This window comes from Microtus oregoni, unplaced genomic scaffold (assembly GCF_018167655.1).
Source record: "Microtus oregoni isolate MIOR12 unplaced genomic scaffold, Mior012 000021F_ref0000039, whole genome shotgun sequence".
In the NCBI taxonomy this organism is placed as follows: Eukaryota; Metazoa; Chordata; class Mammalia; order Rodentia; family Cricetidae; genus Microtus; species Microtus oregoni.
The window spans coordinates 34,156,298-34,182,513 of NW_024543080.1; the positions used below are offsets into that span (position 1 = coordinate 34,156,298).

At 36.1% G+C, this 26,216-nt stretch overlaps 1 pseudogene; it reads right to left on the reverse strand.

Annotated features, from left to right (window-relative positions):
- Positions 1–18,400: 18,400 nt before the first annotated feature.
- On the reverse strand, positions 18,401–21,496 carry LOC121460751 (annotated as a pseudogene).
- Between the last annotated feature and the right edge of the window lie 4,720 nt (positions 21,497–26,216).

Consider the following 26,216-nt stretch of genomic DNA (forward strand, 5'->3'; position numbering starts at 1 on the left):
TGGTCAACCCATCTTGACCTTTCCACCATTTGATTTATCAGATACTTGGTGATAATTTGTCATATGTGAAATATGCAGTAAGAACACAATTTAAAATTTAATTCATTTCAATTAAAATATTTCTGAACTGAGTAGACTAAGATGGTGTGAAAAAATAAACAAGGAAATGTTATTTGTCATTTGACAAAGAAATATTACTTAATATTGTAGTTATTTTGCCCCAATAACTATATAAACCTGTTTATTTGGAACCTGAAAGTTTCAGACTTGAGTTTTGCACTAGACCTGTGTGGCAGCTGTTGTCACTCTGTCAAATAACCCACCCATTGTCTGCGTCTCAATGGGGGGTATGTGGGAGGTCCCATGGTTTCTTTCCAGCTGTTACTTAGGCTAACATAATGCTTTCAGTTCCATACAACTCCCAGCATGCAGTCTGCTCCTGACAGCCTCAATAAAATTCCAGTTAAACAAAATGAATTAAAAGTCGGTGTGAAAAAAAGTTTATAGAAAGAAACAATTAAGAACTTTTTCTTTCTTACTATTTTTTTTTTTTTTTTTGAATTGGCTTAAGACTTGGAGAATTTCATCTTGAGCAAACCTGTCACCTCGCAAGATAAAATACCACGGGCAGCTTTGCAATAGCCTGATCTTACCTTTTGCTTCTCTGAGCAAACTCTTAAAAGAGTTAGAAGGGCTTCTACGGAAATATCTGGAGCTTAAGAGGCAGCAGCAGCTGCTCAGTATGATAACAGCAGCAGCCTTCTTGGCGGCAGTCTAAACCCTAAAATCCCCAAATACACCCCAGACCTAGAATCAGACAGGGAATAAAAGATTGTGTTAAGCTACCGTTTTTCAAACTTTCTAAAGGGAATAATATCTGAAAGTGAGCTATATTTATGTATATGTGTATTCATGTGCACACACGATCTCATAAAGAAGGCTTGTAAGTAAAAAAGATGGGTAAGGAGATGGCATTCGAGTAGTCCAATGGAATGTGAAAGGGACAAACTCAGAGTATTTAGGGGAAGTGACAAAAAAGGTCCACCTGAATTAATAGTGGTGATTTATAGATAGTCAAACTAATAAAAAAAGCAATAGCAATGTCCTTTTGACTATATATTGCCAAGATATATTAATAGTCACTTTCCCCTCACTTAGTTAATGCACCTATTTTGTGTTCATTGTCTCCGCTAATAATGCAGAGGAGCTGCCTGTGTTTGTATCTTAACTCAGTACCTTAGCATCCTCCTCTCTATACCTTATTATCTCACAGCATAGCAAACGTAATTGTAGCATCCAACACCAATTTAAAAATAGTGCCTATTTCCTAATAAAGATTCATATGTTAGTTACCATTATCCCTTTCTAATTTTTATTACGCTCTACGTATCAGGCTCTCATTGACTTCAAAAGTATCATCTACTCCTAAGTGTCTAAAAAGCCCCCAACATATATAAGATAAAAACTGTATTTGTTTTTCTAATACACACACACACACACACACACACACACACACACGCACACGTACAAATTAATTTCATAAATTATGTGAGAGAGCCAAGGAGTCAACATAAAAGGTTCCTCAGTTTTCTGTCAGAGATCAGGCCTCACTTTCACTTTCCTGAGGCTAAGCAAGCAGTTTCTGCGAGGATCACAAACAAAGGACAATCAATCTTCAACGCCCCTGACAGCAAGAAGGAAATAGCACATACCAAGCTTAGGCCAGGCCCAACAGTATCTCCAGGCAATGACCAAATAGGGACAAATATTCTAGCCCCCCTGAAACTTGACCATACATGCCCAAAGATGGAAGAATTGCAGCCCCAGACAGCCCCTGCTGTCAATCAGAAATGTGTTAATGCAATTGCAGCTTGCTAAGCCAATCGTAGATAGAATGGCCTGTTTCTAGAATTCCTTTAGCTGTGTATATATATAAAAGGAGCCTGTGAGCTTCTCTCAGGTCGCTGTTTTTTCCTTTGTGTTAAATGTCAGACTTCTGCATGCTGGAACCTTTACTCTCAAGAAAATAGATCCCCTTGTTAATTGCATATATGGATAGTGGTCTTTTGTGGGATGACTATGGGACCCCAACATTATGCTAACTATTGTACTATTTAAAAATTATCATTAGAAATATTCAGTTTTCTGAAAAGTTGATGAAATTTTTAATACCTTCATCTATATTTTGATATTCATGCTCACTTACTTTATTGTTTCTTATTATATCAAAATGGACATGGGATAACTATATTGTAATTAATCATTAAAAATAGCTAAAACAAAACTGGAGTTCATGTAGTTTTCTGACATGGACTTCCATCCTCTAAATCTTTGTAAATGGAAGGTAAAGGCAAAAGGATCCGAAATTCTTACTTTGCTACATAATCAGTTCAAAGTCAGAGTAGACAACATAAAACCTTTATTAAAAATTAATGCAACAAATATTTTTGGAAATGGAAACATGCACAATTTTCTTATTTTTATATGATTTAGGATTTAAGGGTTAAACAGGTATAAATTCATTTACACAGCACTGTCATAAGCGACACATTGGGGTGACACATTTGTCATCTTCTAGCCACTACAGTTTCTATGTTCAAGGGTAGGGTATGTGTATTAGAAATGTTAGGTAGGAGGAACAGAGATATGAAAGAAACACAGTCATATGATAGCACTGGGAGGGCAACTCAGTGAATACTGAATACTGAATCTGGTCCACATTTATTTTCCATACACTTATTTATATACCCCAACAGAAAAGGAAGGAAAAAGGCAAAAGACTGCTTTAACATGACACAAAGTATAACCAAAATAGTTATATGCTTCAATACTTGAGACATCAGACTCTATTTTTTGAGTTACGCAGTCTGTTGTTTGGGGCAGGATATGCAGTGAATACACCCTAGACCAAGTATCCTGTAGGCAGTCACTCCCTATGTCAAAACTCCCTGTTTTAAAATGAAGGAGTAGGAATAGGCTTGAATTCTCTGACCTTTGATCAGGGTAGAGTGGATCCACTTCTATTGGACCCCTTAATGTCCAAAACACCAATAACCACACCATAGGCCAGGGTTTCTTGTTTGTAGCCACACCTGTTATCAATAACTTTGAAAGAGTAAAAGTAAGCTCAAACTATCTGACCTTTAGTCAAGGTGAAATGCTCCCCATTCAGCATATCTACGGTCATGAAAGAAGTAATTCAAACTTCACAGGGCATCTGTGTTGGCTTGTGGGTTATTCTCTGAGTTCCTGGTTGCCTAGTTCCTGGTACAGAAAGTTCCAGAAGCTCGAAGTCAATTCACAAAGGCTGATATTCTTATATTTTTTGATGACAGTTTTGTAAGAGAACATTTCCAGGAAATCAAGACTATGTGTATAATTTTAAATTTTTTTTGAGAATTTCCTATGATGGTTTTTGATCACAGTCACTCATTTCCCAAAATCTTTCCAGACTCAATCCCATTTTACAATCCATTCAGTTTTATCCTCATTCTGTTCTTTATAAACCTTTGTCTTGCACAAATATTTTTTCTTGAATGTGCTCAAGTTAACAAAGTCTATATTATTTGAGGAAACTGATTATTTCTACAAGCAGCTAAATTTTCTGACTACTTTTTTGTCTTGGGGTGGGATCGCATGCCCCAATTCCCTCTCCATGCTGGAATTTATTCTTGCTTGGTTTTGAAAAGGTCTTGTTCATGCTAAAATAACTGCTGTGAGTTCACATGTGTTCATACCCTAGTGTGTCTAAAAGACACTGTTTCTTTGTAGTCTTCTATATTACATTTTCTATCAGCATTTCTGCAATTGTCCCTGAGCCTAGGGAAGAGATGTGTGCTTCTGAGGCTAAACATCTAAGCGGTCTCTTATTTTATTTATCTTGTCCAGTTATGTGTTAATCACCATCTACAAATAGAAACTTCTCTAATGAGGGCTGAAAGACAAATTAATTTATGTGTATAATAATCAGTCATTAAGACTTGGATTAACACAATGTTCATTTAGCAGAACACTAGTGGTAGTTGTTCCCTTAAGGTCTGTGACCTGTCTAGCTATAGTTTCCTGGCCCAATAATAGTGCTGGCTATGGAATTCCTCTTGTATTTCAAAACTTAAATCCAATCAGAAACTGACTACATAAGGTTCATACTGGTCATTATAATAGTTCACTGTAAGTAAGACTGATACTTATTGTTATTTTCTTATAATAGTATGTATAACACCTTCCAGCATATTCAGCAAGAGTGAAGCTTCTAAGCCACTGCCAGTTTAAAATTTTCCATCTTCTATGATTGAAGTATATGATGTCTTCAACATTAGGGTCTTACCATCCAGTACTGAAATATAAGAATATCATTATCAATATCCTACAACAATTTGGAGCTATGGGTCCTTATTGCCCAGTAATTCCAAAACAAATAGCACATTTTTGGCACTAGACCTTTTGTCTAGTAAGGCCATTGCCTAGTAAGGGCTAGACAACTGGGCCCATGTTATCGAGTAAGTATAGTATAGCCCCATTTTACTCTATACTATTTTAATTCTTTTCATGCTTAAGTGTGCATTTTCTATATTATTTACTTTTTTTTCCTCAATTATTTGTATATCAATTTGATAACTTCAATTTTTAAGCTTCATTGCCTACTACATTAGTACATAAAAGGGCATTTTCTGTAATGTAAGGTGTCTCTGTTGTTAGATGAACCACAGTGCCTGAGTTTACTTGTTAAGGCATAATGTAATGCAGTGGTATCCTGGCTGTGTTTTGAGTCCATTGTAGTTGAAAAAAAAGATAACCCACGTCGAATGAAAATGAATACATTCTTATAATATCCACTGATATCTATATTTTAGTGAACTATTGTTTTGTGAAAACATTCTTTTCTAAGCAATGCATCAAGAAATGATCAGTATCTATGAGTACCAAAGAGGGATTGCTTCTGTATTTGGAGGAATGACTAGGGAATTTTGTTAATTTCCACTTATTCTATAATCCTACCAGTCCTACTTTATATCCCCATTCTCCCTAGTATTGAAGTCACATTGGCCTAGACTTCACAATCTGGGAAGAAAGCTGATCTCTTCAAAATATTGTCATCACTTTAATAACTTTCCTAATTTCTCCATGGAAATTGACTACCAAATAAATCTAGCCCAACATTAGGTCAGAAAAACTTACTAAAATTTGCTTAAATATTTCTGTTCAACAAAAATATGAATAGTGAGCAAAAAATACAAAGCAGGAAATATGTGTACATCTTATCTTTCACTCTACCCGGTTTAATAATGTATCATTTGTACAGAGGTGTACATATTTTCATAGTGGTAGACAATACTAAATTATTAAAGTAAGTGGCATGATCATCCCTTGCACAGCAGTGATTGAGGGATAAGCTTATTTAAGAGATACTGATCCCCTTTCTCTTCTAAAATATTTGTAGTCTAGAAGTAATGCTCATGTTTTTACTTTGATTTTTTTCAGTAAATTTCATGTGCCTAAAATTTAGGCCTCAACTTCAAGTTTGGTGCTACTGACACATTTAAGTCTCTCAATTGGGAACGGGAAAACATGGAGTACATTTAAAAACAGCAATAGAAGAGCCAAGAGATGACTTTGGATTGCTTCTCTCTGCAGGGAAATTATAGATGGAAATATGATGTACAGCTTTAGACTACATACTGAATAGAAATCACACTCCTCTTTCAGTGCTCTTTTCAGTTCTTAAGAAGTCACAATGCCTTTAGACTTTTAAATGTGTTTTTAGAATATACTTACAAAACTCTGTGCATCCTTGTTGTCTGTTCAATTAAGGATACCCTTAAAATTCTTACTTAATTGTTTTGAAAACTGTTCATGCAAGTTGATTTTTAATAGCAGTTTTCTTATATATACCATCCTTTTCTGCAAGCAATTCAAAAATCCAAATAACTCAATGCTGTCTAAAACTCATTTCAACATATGCTCCCCCTTTTTACAAATTTTATGACTACTTTCATTGGCAAAAATGTCACACTTTTAGTTGCTAGTTAAAATATTCACGTATCATTACCAGATAAAAATCCAAATGCTTCAATCTATGCTTATTGCTGTTAAAGAATGTCAGATAACTGATTAATATGTCCACACAGCAATTATCTGAAAATATCTTAGCAGTTTTGAATCTTAAATCCTTTGAAGATATTGAGATAATTTACTAATCAATTTTCAAGCCCTCTACAATGCATAATACAAAGTGACATACATAAATAAATATAATAGAAAATAATACGTAGCAGGTAATTGTTGAGCTAATTTTATTCATAATACAAAGCACATATATTTTTAGATGATATTTTAAAATAGTGTCACATTTTCTGAAAACTGTGTATTTCTGAAAATCATAGCTAATATATACATATTATATGTATATTCAGACATTGGAATTTTATGTGTTTTTAATGTCAATTATTGATTTAAAGTTTAAATGTCTTACTATTTTATTTTGAGTGACATTTTGAATGCTCAGGCCAAAACCAGAACTCTCCAAAATATACTTTTTCCTTGAGGCAAAAACATAACTTCTTAGTTATAGAATATGTTCTGAAAAAATATTCCATGAAAATTTGAATAATTGTATATTACCTACCCATCTTCCTAAAACATAGTATCTGTATCCTTCAGAACAAGAAAAATTAAGCAAAACTAAGAAGAAACTAGTAATTGAGAATTTGATAATGTTTACCTAAACATTTCATATATTCATATTAACATATGTTTATTTCAGTACGGTGTATTAGTTATCAAAGCAATTATACATAACTGTATCTCATATGTAATATACTAAAATACTAATATATTTTAAACATTTATCTGAAATGTTTAAAATTTTGTACATTCAATCAAGTTTTTATTTCTTAAATTTTATAAAACTTATTTTATATTTATATAACTTTTTTAGACCTAATACTCCTTGGTCATTCATTGTATATTTTTCCCTACAATGTGAACAAGTAAATACTTATTTTTCTTTAAAAATGGATCATGAATTCTGTTCTTTAGAAAATGTGTTATAGATAATATATCGTAAATACCTTTAAAACTTTATTGGTTCAGGAAAGTTGTGTAGTACCAAATTTACCCTGGCACCTTCCATGAATTTTTGATGTACCAAATGTTCTTTTGAACACTCATCTCATATTTTGCATGTAGTATTTTCCATTTTCCTGAGAGAGTTTGAAGAAGAGGAAGTGAAGTCACTAAACTATTTTCCTGAAGTTAAATTTGTCTGCTTATAAAAATAAGCCTAATTATTGCCTGAATATAAAATATACAGAACTAACAAGAAAATTCATATAAGCACCATAATTTATGAAGCAAAAAATATGTAAAGTTTTATTTTCAAAATCTTAGCATTAGGAACTTCACACTGAATAAACAGCCTTTATAGAATTAAAGATTTTCACCTATTTCAAATATTTTTATAAAAACAAAATAATTATTTTCATGTTACTAAGGGTAATTTTATATAAATTTGGCAATGGTAAAATACAGCAGGTTGTATTCTTAAAGTTGATAAAAAATTTTTTTCACGTCCTTAAGATCTTATGGTTTAGCAAAGGAAATTAACATATATATGCCTCTGTACATGCATACTAAGTGAAGATGAGAAAAAGGACAGGAGGGAAATAGAGAGAGGGGGAAGGGGAAGAAATGAATGAGAAGGAGGGAGATGGAGGGGGAGAATAATAAAAAGGAACGGTGAAGGGAAATGTAAAAGACTCCTTTGGTATGGCTGGCTACTGTCTAATGTAAGCATGAATTAAGATCATAAGGAGACAGCCACAGATGATGCCCACACCTCCAATAGCCACTATGATGTGGAAAGCACAGAAATTACAGGTCTTTGATTGCTTCCACAGGAATCAGTCAAATGCAGGTCCAATCCTTGTGATGTAATTTCTGAAAGAACTAGCGATTTATCAGTATCTTGAGCAGACTAATCAAGCAACCAAGTAAAGAATGATGCTGTGATTTAGAAGAATGCTATAGTGCCAAGTGAGGCACAAAGGTTGGAGAATGCCAAAATGTACCCCGTGTTCTATGAACCCCGACTTGCATTTAAATAGGCTGTGGAAAGCACTGTCCATGCCTATATAAGAGATGTCTCCCAGAGGGACCATCTATGAAACAACAAAAAAAAGCCATCCCTGTTCCATATCTTCATGCTGTCTGTCTAAGGATTCATTGTTTCAAGAATGTTAAATCTTTAATATACTTCCACATATTCATTATTCTATCTTCATCTAACACAAAGGAAATCAGTGATTTTATCTACCCGAGAAAGGTATGTGCCATACAGTTGTTCGATTTCCCACTTACAGTGTTGTTCGTCTCTTTACTCTATTGTGTGTAATGCTACCTTCTCAAATACATATTTGAAAAAAGGAATTTGAAATCTGCTAATTCTAAAGAAATTCCAAAGAGAAATTTAAGGTCTCACAAAAGGAAATGGTAGTCACCTTTAAAGTAAGTAATACAGAAAATTATTCACGTTGTTTTACATAAACTTGTATGACAAAGACAATGGATTCTTATTACTCAATTATTTTGCCATGTGCAAAATAAATTCCACTACAAAGAAGAAGAAAAAATAAATTAAAATAAATAATACGATAAAAGTGATGTTCTTTTCTCACTAATATTGGCAAAATATAAATCAGCTTTGATGTCAATTTAAATTTTTTATAATCATCTCAAAAACTCTACATCTGTGGCTGTCTTCACTATATAACAGTGTGGGAAGCAGAAAAGAAAATAGAATTTTCTCTATAAATTAAAAACAAAGGAGAACAAAAATCTACAGTGCTTATCTTAATTTGATTGGAATAATGAAAATATTTGAGTCAAATATGTATATTACACTAATTTCATGTTTCTTTCTTTGAAGTTCTTAGGTAATTTCATGGATAGATATACAATAGGTAGGTGGCAGAAGAATAACTATACATAAGTATATTTAAAAATTGAATAAATCATCTAATTTCCATAGCATGGGTTGAGATTCCCACATGATCACTGATATAAACTAAACGCTTATGTCACTACCATATGGAAGAATCATAATCCCCATGTAATTTTGTACGGAGGTTTGGCTTTTAAAAATATGAATATGGTATGTACTCACTCATTAATGGATTCTAGCCATAAACAAAGGACATTGAGCCTATAGTTTGTGATCCTAGAGAAGCTAAGGTATAAGGTGAACCCCCCCAAAAAGCATATATAGATCCTCCTGGAAATTGTAAGCAGACAATTATCACCAGGCAAAAGTTGGTAGCATGGGAGTGGGGGTGGGTGGGGGAAGGTGAGAGGGGATAGAGCGGGGAGGAGGATGGATATGAAAGTAGGGAAGAAGATATCTTAATTAAGGGAGCCATTTTGGGGTTGACAAGAGGCTTGGATCTAGAGGGGTTCCCAGGGTCCACGGGGATGTTCCCAGCTAGGACCATGGGCAGTGGAGGAGAGGATGCCTGAACTGGCCTCGTCCCGTAGTCAGACTCATGACTATCTTGAATATCACTGTATAATCTTTGACCGGTGACAGATGAAGACAGAGACAGAGACCCACACTGGAGCACTGGACTGAGCTCCCAAGGTCCAGTTGAAGAGTAGAAAGAGGGAAAAGATAAGCAAGAAAGTCAGGACCAGGAAGGGGTTGGTCCACCCCCTGAGACAGTGTGCCTGATTTAATGGGAACTCACCAAACCAGTTGGACTGGGACTGAACAAGCATGGGATCAAATTGGACCCTCTTAATGTGGCTGACAATTGGGGCAGACTGAGAAGCCAATGATAATGGCACTGGGATTTGTCTCTACTGCATGTACTGGCTTTTTGGGATCCTATTCTATTTGGATGCATACCTTCCTAAGCCTGGAGTGAGGGAGGAGGGCCTTGGACTTCCCAACACAGGGCAGGGTACCCTGACCTTTCTTAGGACAGGAAAGGGAGGGGGAGTGGAAGTGGGAGAGAGGGAGGGAAGTGGGAAGGGGGAAGGGAGTTGAAATTTTGATTGGTATTATTTATAAAGTAATAAAAAGAAGCAAATGAGAAGAAAGAGACATGAGACAGAAGCCTCAGAATACTATGGTACCGTGTATTTTAGCAAAATGCAGAAAAGGAAATCATTCTGTTCTTATTCTTTTTATTAAAATTACACAAGCAATTGATGTACCAATCTCCCTCCACTTTAGGCTTAAAAGTCATCTTACAGAACATACAAACTAGGATCAATCTTGTTCATAAGTAAATCTCTATTTCTCAAGGATTGGCCTATGCCAAACCTGCTATCTTTACTACAAATGGTTCTATACTGATGGTTCCAAGAAATAGCAATTATGCCTTTGTTTCTTACACTTATTTTGATCATCTATGATGATCTTGCTATGATTACCTGTTGTTATGACTACCATGTTAAGACCATCTTGCAATCATTTCTTTTTTTTTTTTCAGTGACTAATTTGTTGTGTTTATGTTCTGCTCCTGTAACTTCAGCTATTTTACCTGCAAAATCTCCCATTTGGAAGTCCCCTTCCCTTGCGCTAAAAATATCTTGTTTTTCTCAAGTCCACTCCTGATCTCTTGAACCACATTCTTAAGACATTATATATGAATAAAAATCCTTGCTTTAACTAATTTACCCATCTTCATTGGGTCAGTGGTTGGTCTTATTCTTTGGAATGAACACCAATGACATTTTGCTAGTTATTTAACCTCAATTTTGAAATCTCAAACAAATCTGGAGCTATTAAAATGCATTTTTATAATATTTACTGTCTCTAAACACATCAAGAAAGTACTTAAATCTCAAATATGACAGAGACAATATTTTCCCATTCATTTCAGGTAATACTGGGACATACCCTGAGAATATCTGTATTGCAACTCCTGACTTGTAGTATATTTTTTCCTGATTCTTTCTGTCAGTGTAGTCAGCATAAATGAATGGAAAGCTCCATTTAGTGGCACTGACATATTTTCCGTTATTTTTTATGTTTCACTTTGGTTTTTGTCTTGAGACAGTCTTACTTCTGTAAATCTGGGATAGCTAGAATTCACAATGTAGAATAAGCCTGTCATTAAAGTTCTTCTGCTGCTATTGCCACTGTCTTCCTAGTGCTGAGGTTATAGCTAAGAGTTCTTCTATAGAGCTAATTTCCAGTTAAGATACTATCTTTAATGTTCGGAAGAGGCATCTGTGCCTCTTTCAGAAAAAACAATCAACATATTTCACAGATCAAAGGTTCAGGAGACATGAATCATTTTTTTATTTTTGAAATGAACATATACATTAGACAATCTTCATTGCAATATTATTTTCAGCTTTTGGCAATACTACAAATTTCAGTCCAGTTTAGGTGCTTCCATAGCAGTTAAGCTTTATTAATAACCATGGTTTTAAATTTTGCTTGCTCATTTATTTAATAAATTTATTGGTTTCTCCTTCATGAATGAGAGTAGGAGTTAGTTACTAACGTCTTAACTTGTGGCTCCAGAGTGTACATTCCTTGACATCTCTGCCTAGGCTTGCAAGTAAAGCCCTTAAGTATTAACTGCATTTCTTTTATCTGCCTCTGACCTCCAGAAGGGCACCAGAGGCAAATGGGATCCTGAATAAGCAAAGATAAATAATTTCTTTTCCAAATACTTTTCTCTGAAAACACAGGTACCCATCATTTATTTTATCCGAAGTATTTAAAGCTGTCTGGGACTCAGTTCTCTACTTGTGGTTCTGAACATCAGAGGTTCCTCTGCCTGGGAATGAATTCCACGCAAACTTTTATAAAATAACAGCCTTCACATTCCACACAGTATTCCACACAGTACAATGAACCCTGTGCCTTATCAATAACAATTGATCATCTCTTAAAAAAATCTTTAGTTCTTGATTTTTGTGTGTTTGTTTTGTCATCTTGTCGACTCTAGAAGTTGAATCAAACACATGCATAATGAAACAGCATTTTTAAAAATTTTATTTTGAAATGCTATTCTCATTTTTTGGTTTTATGACTTTTAAAATATGTATGAACAGAACATCAGAAAAGTAAGGATTTGTTTTTCAGAACTCAGAATTATGGGAAAAAACAAAGTTTCTAGTATAAAATCCTCTTACTTTTCAGTTTCTGGTGTCTGGAAGACATCCACCTGAAAATAAATGTGGGCAACATTTCTGTAAATGAGAAAGGAGCCCTGGGAAGAAAGATTTTCTTCACTGGGTGGCTGTAGAATAAACGCATAACCACCTGCAAAAAAACCTCAGCAGTTACGGCTCCCTGCACAATAATAACTTACAGTGTGATTGTGCAACTCACCAAAGATGTCCAAAACAACAGCACTAATAGCTATTTCAGGCAGTGAGCTTCGGAGGTGCATAGTCAGTTATGTTTTGTTTCTGCATAGCAGGCGCTGTCATTTCCTTATGGCTGCATTCTTTAAGAACTATTCTGATCACATTCAACCTATCAGACATACTACCCAATGTGAAACTGAAGTCAGGCTGTGTTGCTTGATATACGTGAACTGGATTCTTAGGGCTGTCTATAAAGTCATTCCCCTAGGACTAAGCATTTCACCTTATAAAACTGACCTATTGTAGTTATTTAACAGGATGCATCAGTATAGAAAATGGTGGGAAAATGAAAGATATTATTTTGAAACAAACTCCACACTCTGAATCATTATTTGTTTATTCAATGTTTGTTAGAAATATATTATTAAACTATTATACTCAACAATTAATACAGATTTGAGAAGTAAAACAATTAAAAAATAAATAGTGGCTAGCAATTATAGATTAAATAAAGTGAAAAATCTCTTGAAACAATTGTAGAAACTCATTACTGAAGAAGAAAATAAAAGATGAAAGTTATAAATTTCAGAAGATCAGTGACCTTCATAATAATATTCTATCTTAAAAGCAAAATTTGGAAGACAGGACTAGAAATACGGTTTCTGGTATACTGAGAACCTGTAAACAGTTTACTGTGTCCTAGTTAGTACTTTTCATTATCAAGTTGTGGCAGTGTTACTATATATGGAGTAACCTACAGCTCACACATAGCAAATTACCAAATATTGCCTTGCCTAAAAAACTATGTGTTTATTCACTCTGCAAAGTAGAAAATAACAAGGAATGGTAACATTTAGAACAAACATTTTATGTTGCAAAAGCAGTGGCTTGCCGTGAAAATAACAGTTACAATGAATGCTGGGAATTATTGTCCCTAACCTAAGAAAACCAGAAGTTTACTTAAACAAGAAGATTGGATATTGAAGAATGACAAGTTATTGTAATTGTAATTGAAGAATTACAAGATAAATAGATTTATCTCCATTGTTATTTAGAACTACAGCTTTTGAACTAGAACCTACAACCTAGAGCAATAGCCAGCATGCTACTTCAGTTTAGTTTCATATTTGTTCCTCTCCTGGAGGACTACTTCTGTTAAATTAGATTTTAGGCATTAGTTCTGAGGATTTAGTCTTTGGGTATTCAATGAAAAACATGTTTCCTCCAAACAACGTCTTTGCCACCAGGAATCTTATAGTGTGTGTGTGTGTGTGTGTGTGTGTGTGTAGGGGTTTCTAATAATCATATCCCAGTCATTTAAAATATACATAAATTTACTTGCAAATATTTTTGGCAAGTGTACATGAAGAGTTATGCTAGGCCTGATAAAAAAAAATACACTCCAATATGGGCAAAATGATGAGATAATTTGAAAAAAATATTTCCAGGGTGGTAGATATACAAATTAAATTTTATTTTATTGATTAAAAATTATTGAGAGACGTAAATTTACCAATTGAATAACAAAATGAACCAGTATTCCCATTAAATGAATTAATGAGTGTTGAGCATGGTGTGGAAGCATGTGAAGCTGCAATGATCTATATGCTTGCAGGCTGATAAACTTACCTTTCTACTTCATAGAAACTGAATTATTTAATGCCCTCCACAGCAAAATTACATTTCTAACAGTAATTAGGAAAAAGGTCTTCTCTCAGCACCAAGGTAAAATATACCCTCTAACAAATATTTGGTAAAAAAACAGTCCTTGAAACAATAGTTAAGTATCCTGATTGATTTGTTAATCAGGGACAACATGGAATGCTGCATTCTGACAGATAAAGCAGTGTTCAGAGTTTTGGGGTACTGTTTATGCGCAAGCCGAACTTGGCAATTTCCATAATTAAAATTACATTAACACATCAATCCAGTTTCATAAAACAGGAGTTCATATAGACTATAAGAACTAGTGTAGATGAAAAGTAAGAAGATCATAGCATTTTTAAAGAAATCTCAATTCGTTCAGGGGACTATAGATTAAGTAAAATTGATGAAAAAGAAATATTGTAAAATTTTATGATGATCTGGATGTGGTAGAATTATCATGATAATAATCAATACTGCCCTAGATAATCTCTGTAGGTAGGGGTGACAAGAGGAGTGATTCTAATAGATTTTTAATGTCTTAAACTAAGAAAATAAGAGGTGCGTAGCACTGTAAGAGGATAAAACTCAAGACCATCAAGTGTCTAGCTGCGAGAATGAGGCTCATTTGTGCTAGATTTAGTCACTCTAATCTGAAAACATCCAAGTGAAAAATATCCAGTGGAAAATGGGTGCGTACATGGCACATGTATTGAATAAATCTTTTGAGGGATGTGAAACTGTGGTGGCTCACTTGTGAGTCAGGGAACACAATAGTCTCAGAACATTGTCAAACTTGAATCCAAAAATGACAGCCTGGTAAATTTAAGAAAGAATATCATTTTTTAAGTGAGATGAATTTCATTTTTACAAAATACAGAGTATTTTATTATAAATGTTATGTTTTCATATTTTGCAAACCTGAACTCTAATTTCAATCTGATAATAAATCAAACAAACAAATAAAACTAGATTTTATCTAGTCTGGTAAATACAGCTTTCCATTTCCTGTTGCCCAAGAGAGTATGTGTACTGGATTTTTTAATTAGTAAACTAAAATACCACCATCTAAAAACACTTTGAAATTTTCCCATTGCTAGGAAAGAATTGGGAGGCATGGTCAGAATTTGAGGATGATTTAGTCTACTGTAAGTTGGTTGAGCTGTACTTTCTCTTCACTTGCCAATTTTTTTTATTCTTTCATCTACAAATATAGTTATACAACAAATTCATTCTGATTACAAATTTCTGTCATACACTCTGATAGGTATAGTTTATTACACTGCACCAAATCACCAATGTTTTATCCCATTTTCTTCTAACTTTTGCCTTGGGTCTAGTAGTTGAAACAGCTGGATTTTTGTCTAATAACCTGTAATTCTGCATTGCTGAAGCAATATTCTCCGTTTTAAACAGAAAATCCACCTAGAAGTCCATGCAGTCAGTTCTGCAATCAGTATGAGTGGGTTCTCTGAAGATGCTATGTTCTTCCTGTTTTTATCTTGAGTCTCACAAAGCCATTGTGAAAGGCTGTTTGCAGTAGTAATACATTAACACTATAGCTATGACTCTAAACCATCAGTTACCTAACTTCTGCTTTATACCCACACCACTCCCTTCCTCTTTCTACAATGTTTTCCCTTTTTTTCTGCTGGGGACATTCACAAAATTAGCAGGAGTAAAGAACAGTTTACAATTCATTACCAAATCCAGTGGTTAGATTTCTTTCTCTTATAATCCTAAATCAGCTAGGCAGTGGTAGCTTATGCCTTCAATTCCAGCACTCAGGAGGTAGAGGCAGGTGGAGCTTTTTGAGTTCAGTGGCAGCCTGGTCTACAGAGTGAGTTCCAGAACAGTCAGGACTGTTCCACAGAGAAACCCCGTCTCAACTCCTCCACCCCAAAAAATCTTAAAGCAAATTTACTTTAAGTTGCTATTAACCCTTAATTTTTAGAGTATCTAATAAATGATTGAGCCATAAAACATGCTTGGGGAACAACACTGTCTACTGGTAAGAAGTTAGGTGAATATGAACTGTCATATAATAGACTCTATGTTTCCGGTTTTTTTTTTTTTTTGAGAGTGTTTCAAAATCACAGAGAATAATCTGCCTGAAATAAAAAAGCAAGAAGACTTTAGAAAAATAAAGGAAGCTGTGTAAAATCATCAAAATATCATTTAGGAACAAACATAATTTAGCTTACTGGGATGTGGAACTTTCAATGTATTTTCAGTTGAGTATATGCACTTGATTTCCTATTTTTAATGTAGTTGGAGTTGTAAACTACACCTTTGAGAGTAGTTTGGCTAGCTTCAACTAACATCTGCAAATCTACAATGACATAGCAGTTTGGTACTATCTTAGCAATGCCTCTTTCTTTTCAATTTTTTTTTAACATAAGAACTTTTCCTTAATAACTTAGTTGCTAGGTGATAAGAAAAATAACATGTAAACATAAAGAAGAATTCTCAAAATAATGTTTAATGTGTCAAGGAAACATATTGTAAACATATTTTTTCCTTGAGATTTAATCTTTCTGGGAAGCATTCTTGCACTGAATGAAAGATAAGACAAAGGTATACATAAATGAAAAATGTTTACATTTTAAATATACTGTTTGATATTTCAAGGTGTCCCAGATATGTCCACTAGCTCTCTTTGGATGATCAGAATTTGGTAGTCTGAATGTGTTGTCAACGGAGCAAACATCTCCACGGTTCCCTCAACAAGTGTCATAAATGCTGACATCACATGCGATTTGGTGCCTAACTTCCAAAAACAGAAAACATTAGCATACACCGGTATTAACACTTAGTGTTTTGTTTTTTTTTTTTTCTGTTGTTATTTTTATTTTATAATGCAAATCTTTTAAAATCATAATGGTTTTTACAGGCATGGAATATAATCCAACAAGAACTGGAGCACTTACTCAAAATGGCTCACTTGCCAGCTCATCCTTTCCTCTGATAGGGCACTGTTTGTTTTGTCTGTTTTTTCATTTGTTTTTTTTTCCTTTGATGAATATGAATTGGCTGTGTTCAAATATTTTATTGTCATTCTTTACTTTCCCTCCCAAAAATCTTGAATTTTATTTTCTTGCACTAATGGTCATTGCTTTGTAATACAGTGTCATCACAAAAGGGGGTCTTGTAAAGATATAAATACAGCAGAAAAAAAATGCAGGCTTCTAGCAGATTTACATTTTTTGTAGAATTGTTTTAATTTCCAATGAATTACTAAATAAGTGATTCTAACATTAATCCATTAAATAAGCATTGAAAACCAAGTAAGAAGTGGGAAGAAATAGAAACTTTTCAATACATAAGATTTATACATTGTAAAAATTAGATAATACATTCAAATGGGAAGGAAGTTAACATGGTGGCAAGAAATAACTTGAAGGAAACTAGGAATAGCTTTCTCAGTTTGGATAATGATTATAATTGTATGTGTGTATGTGTGTGTCTGTCTGTCTGTCTCTCTCTCTCTCTCTCTCTCTCTCTCTCTCTCTCTCTCTCTCTGTGTGTGTGTGTGTGTGTGTGTGTGTGTGTATATACACTTGTACTTGGAACTGAAATTGAAGTACTTTGATGGTGGGTGTTAGTCATTAAGGCTGGGAAGAGATCCCAAATGACTGCTAATACTCTCTTAATATCTTTAACAAATTCTTTGTTGCTTTGCTTTTCTTAAAGTGAATTTTGTGAAAAGCACTGCCAGGTTGTTAAGAATTATGGTGCCTTTGAGTTGAGTGTTTGCATAGATGAATGTTGTGCAGTTGGAGTTCTAAGCCTTCCCATAAAGAACAGGTGTGGGAAGGATCAAAAGAAGGAAAATAAATAGCACAAACTGATACTCATTAGGTAATAAGAGATTCACATGTGTTCCACATTACCTGGTCGTCTCTGCTATGCAGAGAACTAGTTATTAAAAAGTCAATATGACAATTTAATCTACAGATTTTATCAGACAAAAAAATGATTAACTAGATTCTATGACTTTGATAAAAGGAGTAACATATTTGAGGGTCATGAATCAGTGTTTGTAATTGAATTTCAGTTAAGAAGTGCTAGATGATGTTCAACATGGGAAATCCACTTCCCAATTCATTCCAGTGGTAATGACTGGCCTTTCTTTTTTAACCATTATTGGCAAGAAGCCTTAGTTCATTATCATTGTTATCTCCTGAAAATGGCTTACCTCCATAGTCTGCGTATCTTCACAAGATGCTAAATGTCTTGAGTCTCGGCTACACCATCACAGGCTGAGTGCCACTGGAGGAAAACTGAGCTGTCAAGAACTGCCTTCAACATGGAGTACCAATCATAATGGATTTGAAGCTGCATGACCCATTGTTTGAGTACTTGCTCAAAATAAGGAGCATTAGGGCAACATCGGACACCCTTAAACACCCTCGCATGGCTTCCGGCCCTACTGCCACCTGGAAAGCATATAGCTGACCAGAACAACTTCACTGGAGCTCCAGACTCCACAGAGACGGGGTACACTCAGAAGTGCTCAAGCACATCGAAAATGGACTTGAATCACAGAAGTTGAATCCGACACTCACCCTCCTCATTCAGTAACAAATGCAGGTTCTTGGCCTTGCCCTGGAAGTTGAAAGTGAGGACATATTCACATCTTGTCTCACTGTGACTGTGACATACCAGGAAGATACCATGGGAACCAGTGTCTCCTTCTAGCATTAAGAGAGAAGTCTTGAGCAGAGAGAGCATGCTATGGAACCAAGAATATCCAGAGAAGGGTTGATCCACCTCAGTGCCCTCTGACTCCCCCTGAAACAGAAATGACCCTGTGGATGCTTTTGGAGTATCCAGGGGAGGGGAGGGGCCAGAAAGGGGATGAACTGTCCCTGCTGGGGGCCCCTACTCAATGGACATATGAGGGAGCAATTCTTAAGGAAACAGTTCTATTGAGTCAAAGTAGGAGGCAGCAATGGAGGCAAAACTGGGGAAGAAGGATGCTGACGCCTGTTGGAAAGGCCCCCATGAGTCACCTGTGACAGGTGGTCGTACTCTCACTGTGTTCCAGCAGCAGATCCTGGATGGGCAGACTCTGAAAAATTCAGGCAAAGCAACTCCAGGCTGTCTGTGTTATCCTTTGTGAGAAAGAAGGTCCCAGGGGCCAGGGGAAGGGTCATGGGATGGGGACTGGGCTTAGGCACTCCTGGATGTTAGACACCCAGGGCTTCACATGAAGTGCATCAGTTGTCTCCAAAATGTATTCGTAAGGATCTTCTACCTTAACCTCAAAGGTGTTCTCCTTCAGGTGTCTCTAGGGCCGTGGCTGTGTGAACATCTGTGATAGTAGAACAGGGAATGCTGAGTTGGGGTTGGGATGCCTTTGGTGGTATAAAGAACTCCAAGTCACTTCCTCCTCCTCCTCCTTCTTCACTTTAGAGCAGTAGGAGACACCTCTGTCACTGAGGCTGCCTTCCTCCCATTGAGATCAGCCTAGCCACCACTCCTCCATGTCCCTCTCCTACTGGGTCAAAAGCAGCTTCTTCAGTCCCCATAAAACTGAGCAGCTCTTCTCTCTGTACCATCCGTGCTCCATCTTTCAAGGCTCCCCCTCCACGACTCAGTCTCAGCCTCTCAAAACAGTGAGTCCATCTCTTCCCAGGGGATATGCCATCAATAGCCTATCCCCTACCAACTGTCGCAGCACCACCAGAGGACTTGGAGTTGCTGTTTCCACCTAGGACTAGAGGGCCTGATGTGCTCTCCAGAGGCCCATCTGGAGAGGAAATGTCAATGGCCTCCTGCCACTGCAGGATGCCTCTTACAGAATCTCTGGCTGTGTGACCCACTGAACGATGGGAAAGAGTTTACTGAGCTTTGCCCATGAGAATATTGTAGAGGAGAAAGAGACTGATGAAGGAAGGAGCCAGCTAGGTCTTCAGAAGATAGAGATGGGCCCAACACATCCAGGGACCCACCCAAGCCCACCCACCTGCAGTTGTCAAGGGACAATTAATGCGGTGGTGCGATTTCCACACCAGGGATCAATGGGACAAAGACAGGTGGGGAAAGTGAGCCCAAGGCCTGCCACCTAAGGTTCGAAGTGCTGCAGGAATAATAGCTCAGTAAAATGGCCAGTAAAGGCAGCTTCTGCTCCAGGCTCTGTATATTGTGGGCGGGAGGCCAGGCAGAGGCAAAAACAGCAGGTAAGATCCAGGACAGTAGCCCTCACATGGTACTTGCAGAACTCTTGCCAACTTCAGGAAGGGAGTAGTGGCAGTGTTGTCAGAGAAGGGAGCCTCATCCTCCACATCATGACAGTTGGGCAGGAAATGGAGAGAGTATGGGGAGAGTCTAAAGGAACTGGAAGACATTTGTGGAATGATGTGGTAACCCAATGGAGTGGAAACTTCCTGGAATCTATAAGAGTGACCCTAGAGAGGACTCCTAGTAATAGCCGATATGGAATCTGAACCAATCATCTTCCTTAACCAGGCAAGTCTTCCAGTGGTATGACTGGGACACCAGCCCAGCCCCAAAACCTTGACTTAAAAATCTGTCCTCCCCACAAGATGTTCTGGGGCAATAGAGGTTACAAACTAGTATGAGTGACCAACCAAGCCTGGTTTAATTTGGGGCCCACACCATCAGAGGGTGCCTATGCCCAACACTGCTGAAAGAGCCAAGAACTGGAGTCTAGATAACCATAGGTCACAATGAAGATTCTGAATGTATCAAATGAGTCATTTAAACATTCCTCCCAATATTACATGGTATTGACAATTCTATTGGTTACCCTCTCCAACCTGACAATAAGGGCTTACTGTTGAAGACACTACATAATTAAGGCAATAAGCATAAAGAAAATGAGTTGGTGCCTAACTAGAATCTATACACGTACTGACTATCATCCATAATGCTGAAGGGTATGATGCATGCTAATAAAGAAGGAAATCACAGCTACAAACCATGAGACCTAAATAGTAACCTGATTGCAAGGTATAGGAGTGCTATAGTGGCAAGAATATTATTCAGGTATTTGATAGTTTTTTTCTAAAAATTAGATTCAAAGTTCATGAGATGGAACTCTTACATGATTCTACTAAGGTAGCTGTAACCTGAGACTAGATAGGTCATAGGTCCTACAAAAACCTACTCCTGAAGTCTGCTAAGGCAATAATACTCAACCTTCTTAATGCTGCAAGGCGTATGTTGTGGTAATACTCAACCATAGAATTATTTTTGTTGTTCTCTCATAACTATAACTTTACTACTGTTATGAATCATAGTCTAAATATCTTATATATTGGATATCTGATGTGTGACCCTATAAAAGGATCATTAGACTCTCAAGGGGGTTGTAATCCACAGGTCAAAAATTGCTCTGCTAAGCAAACATAATAGTAATTCCTAATGACATTTCGCTATACCCATAAATCAATGCACCACTCAACTCTTACCATAGGAACTTTAACTTGCCATAGATTATAAATGACACAAAGTCCCACAATAAGACGTTGTGCAGACGGTGAGAGTTTGGACTCATCCCTGAACGGAGTGTTTCTATCAAACACCTCCACTGAAGGTTCAAAGGTTTATGTGGGTGAGGAGCTGGAAAGATTGGATGAGTCAGAAAGCGTAGATGACTCCAAGTAGACTGCCTCTCCCAGTTACAATGGAGCTGATACTCATATGAACTCATAGATGCTTTGTCAATTTGCACAGGGTCTGCAGAAATTCAAGCCAGACATACTTTAATAGGGAGAATGGGAAGTTGACCCAAAACTCCCACCCCTAACCAGGAAGCTATATGTTACTGGTACCTTATATAGGAGGTAAAAATTTGCTTTCTTCAATGGAATGATACTAGCTATACCAAGAACAGGGCTTCCCTTATGCACAGTAGTAGTATATCATGTTCTCTGTGCATATTTTGATTTGGGGTTAGTTTATTATTTTTTATCTTTCTGCTATTTTTTTGTGGTTTGTTTTAACCTTTGTTCGAGAAAAAGAAAACAAAGGTAAATGGGTAGGGATGGGAGAAGATCAGAGAAGAGTTAGGAGAAAGGTAATGGATCAAAAGAGCCAATAAATACTATGAGTGCCATATTTTGTATTTAAACAGGTAATTATATTTAGAGTAAATTTATAATATTCATGATATACATTACCTCACTTTGTTACCATTATGTTCTCTTGGTATAGAAAAAATAAGTGTTAATTGCTGGAAATTGCAAATACAGTTGGTAGAAAAATCCAGATTTGAAATTTTATTTTTAGTTAATGAACTTCATAATTCTTAAGATAAATTTTTATATAATTTTAAATTTTCTTTTCATTTTACATTCCAACTCCAATTTCCCTTCCTTCCTCTTCTCCCGCCCCCTACCTCCCCCGTCACACTCCCCATCCACTCCTCAGAGGGGAAAATGTCTCCTTTGTGGAATCACCAAAGTCAACCAAACTTGAGGCAGGACCAAGTACCTCCTCGCTGAATCAGGTTGAACAAGGTATCCCAGCATAGTTAATAGACTCTATAAAGTCAGCTCATACACTGGGATAGTTTCTGGCTCTACTGTGAGTTATCCTCTACCCCAAAACTTATCAAGTCACACAGCCATCACCCACAGAAGACCCAGTTAGGTACCATGAAGGTTCTCCAGGTGTAAGACAAGAGCTACTACTTGCTGGGGTTGGCTGTCTCTGAGGTTTTCCCTATCAGCATCTTCACCGCCCCCCTTGCTCATATGCTCTCTCCTCCCTCTCTTCAACTGAGCTCTAGGAGTTCAGTTCAGTGCCTGGCTATGAATCACTGCATCTCCTTCTGTTAGTTACTGGATGTAGATTCTATGGTGAAAGTTAAGGTGTTTACCGATCTGATTACAAGGGAAGGTCTTTTCAGGCATCCTCTTCACTAGTGCTAAAAGTCTTAGCTGGAGACATCCTAGTAGATTCCTGGAGATTTTTCTAGCACCAGATTTCCCCTTATTCCCACAATGGCTCCCGCTCCCCTCTATGAGAACATCTCTTTCACTGTTCTCCTCCTCTGTCCTTCCTCTAATTTGCCTGTCTTGTTCCTTTATATTCCCTCTTTCCATCCCCTCCCTTCTATTTTTCTTAAAATTATATATATATATATATATATGTATATATACATATATATGTATACACACACACACACACACATATATATATATATATATGATTCCTGTTTATATATAAAGTACACTTTGTGAACTGCTTGTATTGCAGACAGTTAAAGATCTGGTGTGTTGGGTTTATATAGATGAAAACAATATCTTTGACATCACTCTATGATGAGGTGTGATGTATCTTTTATGAGTTAAATTTTGGGTTTTTTGATACAAAATAGTCAAGATGCTCATGTCTTTGATCTTTCGTGTATAAGAATTTTCTGTTTTGCTATGGTTAGCTTAGAAGGTTTTCTTTATGGCCAGATAATCCAATGTCTGTGGCTCATAAGATAATCAAACAGGCAAACAGAAAAAAAAGTAAGCAAATAAATAGATTGTCAGATGTAGTAAAATTATTGTACATAAATAAAAGTTTTATTTTCATAATTACATAGGTTCTCTAAAGTACAATTCTAGGAACTCTCCATCAGTGAGGTTCCTTTTTACCATATCCTTTAATAAAATGGCAAGCAATGGTCATAATCATGCTTGTAATATTTTCTGTAAACATGAAAGTGCTCTTCGTGTTATCTGCAGCAATAAAATTGTACACAATATAGTTTTAGCATCTGTTTTTATTTAATTGTGAATTTAGAAAACTACTCAGTAATATATCACATGTATAACTTCATTAAAACTGATTTAATTATAAAAATGTCATTTCTCATCTACGAAATGAACCTTACTTCCAGTGCTTCAGTTCTGTGTATTTTTTTTTTCTGCAAATGAATAAAGGCAACGGTCAAATAAAAGAACCTACTGAATTTGATGGCTATCTCATAAAGAGTATATATAACACCTATAAAGTCTATGGTGGGAAGTAAATTATTTACTGTGAGAAGCTTGAGTGTGAAATCATTTATTTGTCACTAAGGGATATGCACAGAGCAAAGCCAGAAATAGCGTGAGAATCACATTTCTTTGTATTTTTATACTCTTTCGATTTAACCATAAAGCATTCAGTTTCTTGGAGTTCAAACAATCAAAGCACACAAGCACACAATCAAAATGTCTATCAGAAACTTTCTGGGGCATAATTGCTGGAGGGATTTCTAGGGCATTTAAAAATTTAATTGTGCTTTTCTTTGTTCTTTAAAGAATATATTTAGTTTTCTGCAACTTCTAGTGTATTTAAAAGTGTATTATCAGTTTCCTTTTACTACGTGGAATATGAAATATACATATTAAATATCACTTGTTTTCATGGAGAGTATGTGCAGAAAAATAGAAAGATCATATACCTAGGAAATACCATAGACTAAGTAAAAATTAAGCCACTTAATAACACTCCAAAAAATTGACCCACACTATAATGAATATTCTGAGGAAAAATAATTTTGACAACTAGATTACTTCTTTGAGAGAATGTTGATCAATTATTTATTCTTTTTAAAGCCACCAACTTGAGATTTCTTGAAACAAAGAAACATCTTTATAAGTGGGGAATCTGATTTTTTTTTGTTGACCTTGGTAGAGGATCCAGAAGATATTAAAATGAATAGACTTTCTTATCACTCCCTTATATCCCTCCCTACTGTTGTCAAATTCATGGCTTATTTTTTATTCATTGTTATTGCTTTCATGTATGTATTTGTATATACAAATGTATTTCTAAATAAAACCTGTTGAGTCCATGTAATACTACTTTCATGTATGTTTTTCTGTCATAACAATGCTTTCTTTCATGTCTTATAACAAACTGCACGTGTCACATGATTGATGTTGTCGATGATTTTTCTTAGGAGTCAACAGTGTAAAACTGAAACTTAAAATGATAAGCTCACTGTTAATGGGTATTTAATTTCTCATTCACTGTGACATTCATATTTTGACGGGATAGGTCTGGATGGGGGAGTGGGGGTGGACATGGGAATAGGTATCAGGTACAGGGAGGATGAATGGCATGAGTCACATAACTTCTGACCTACAATTTGCCTGACTACAAGAATGCTGGGACAAAGGTGGTGCATAAATTATGGGAGTGGCCATCCAATGACTGGTCAAGTTTGAGATCCGTACTCTGAGGGGAGCCCACCGTTGACACTGAGTGGAGTTCCAGGACCCAGAGGCTCGACAGTCCCAAAAAGCTATGATAGAACTAAATGTGACTAGCACAAAAGAAGAAAAAAAGTAAATAAAATGATTCCTAATGATACTCTGCCGTACTCAGTGATTGTCATCTGTGCCTAGCCCGATGGTCATCTCTGCCTAGCCCAATTGAAATCTGAGAGGCTCCAACAGCAACTGATGTAACAGAAGTAGAGGCCCATAGTCAATCATCAGATAGACCTTGGGAAATCCTGTTTAATAGGGGGAGGAAGGGAAGGATTATAAGATCCAGAGGGGTCAGTCACATCACATGAAAACACACAGAATCAACTAACCCGGGCTAATCAACTAATAGGGGCTCACAGAATGAGCCACCATCCAGAGACCTTGCTGTCCTAGGCCCTCTGTGCATATGCTACAACTGTGTAGCTTGGTCTTCTTGTGGGAATCGTAACAGAGTTACTGACTCTGCTACCTGATTTCGGAACCCTTTTCTCTTACTTGGTTGTCCTGTCCAGCCTTAATAGGAGAGGATATATCTAGACTTACTGTAACTTCATATGCTGTGACGGGGAGACCTGTATTTTTCTGAAGAGAAAAGAGATGGAGTGGGTTGGTGGTAAGAAGAGGGAAAATCAGGGGGAGGGACTGGAAGGAAAGGCGAGAAGAAGGGGAAAATTTGATTGGAGTGGGAATCAATTAATTAATCAATTAACTAATTATAAAAATTATAAACTATAAATTTACACCAAAATCATCATACTAGTTTGTAAGCATACACATATAAACAGTAAGATAGCAACCTCTTGTGCAATATGTAAATAATCACTAACCATAATTATCAATATCACAGGTACACTCGTAGTTTGTCTTGTGTATCATATGAATTCTTCCCAAGTCTAGGAAATTTGGTGTTTCTCCTTTTACTCTCTTTTAAAACAGTTTGAAAGTTGCTAGTTACTAAGTAGTAAAACCCCAATTGTGTATCAGTGTAAGTTTTAGGTCAGAAAGTAATTATTTGAC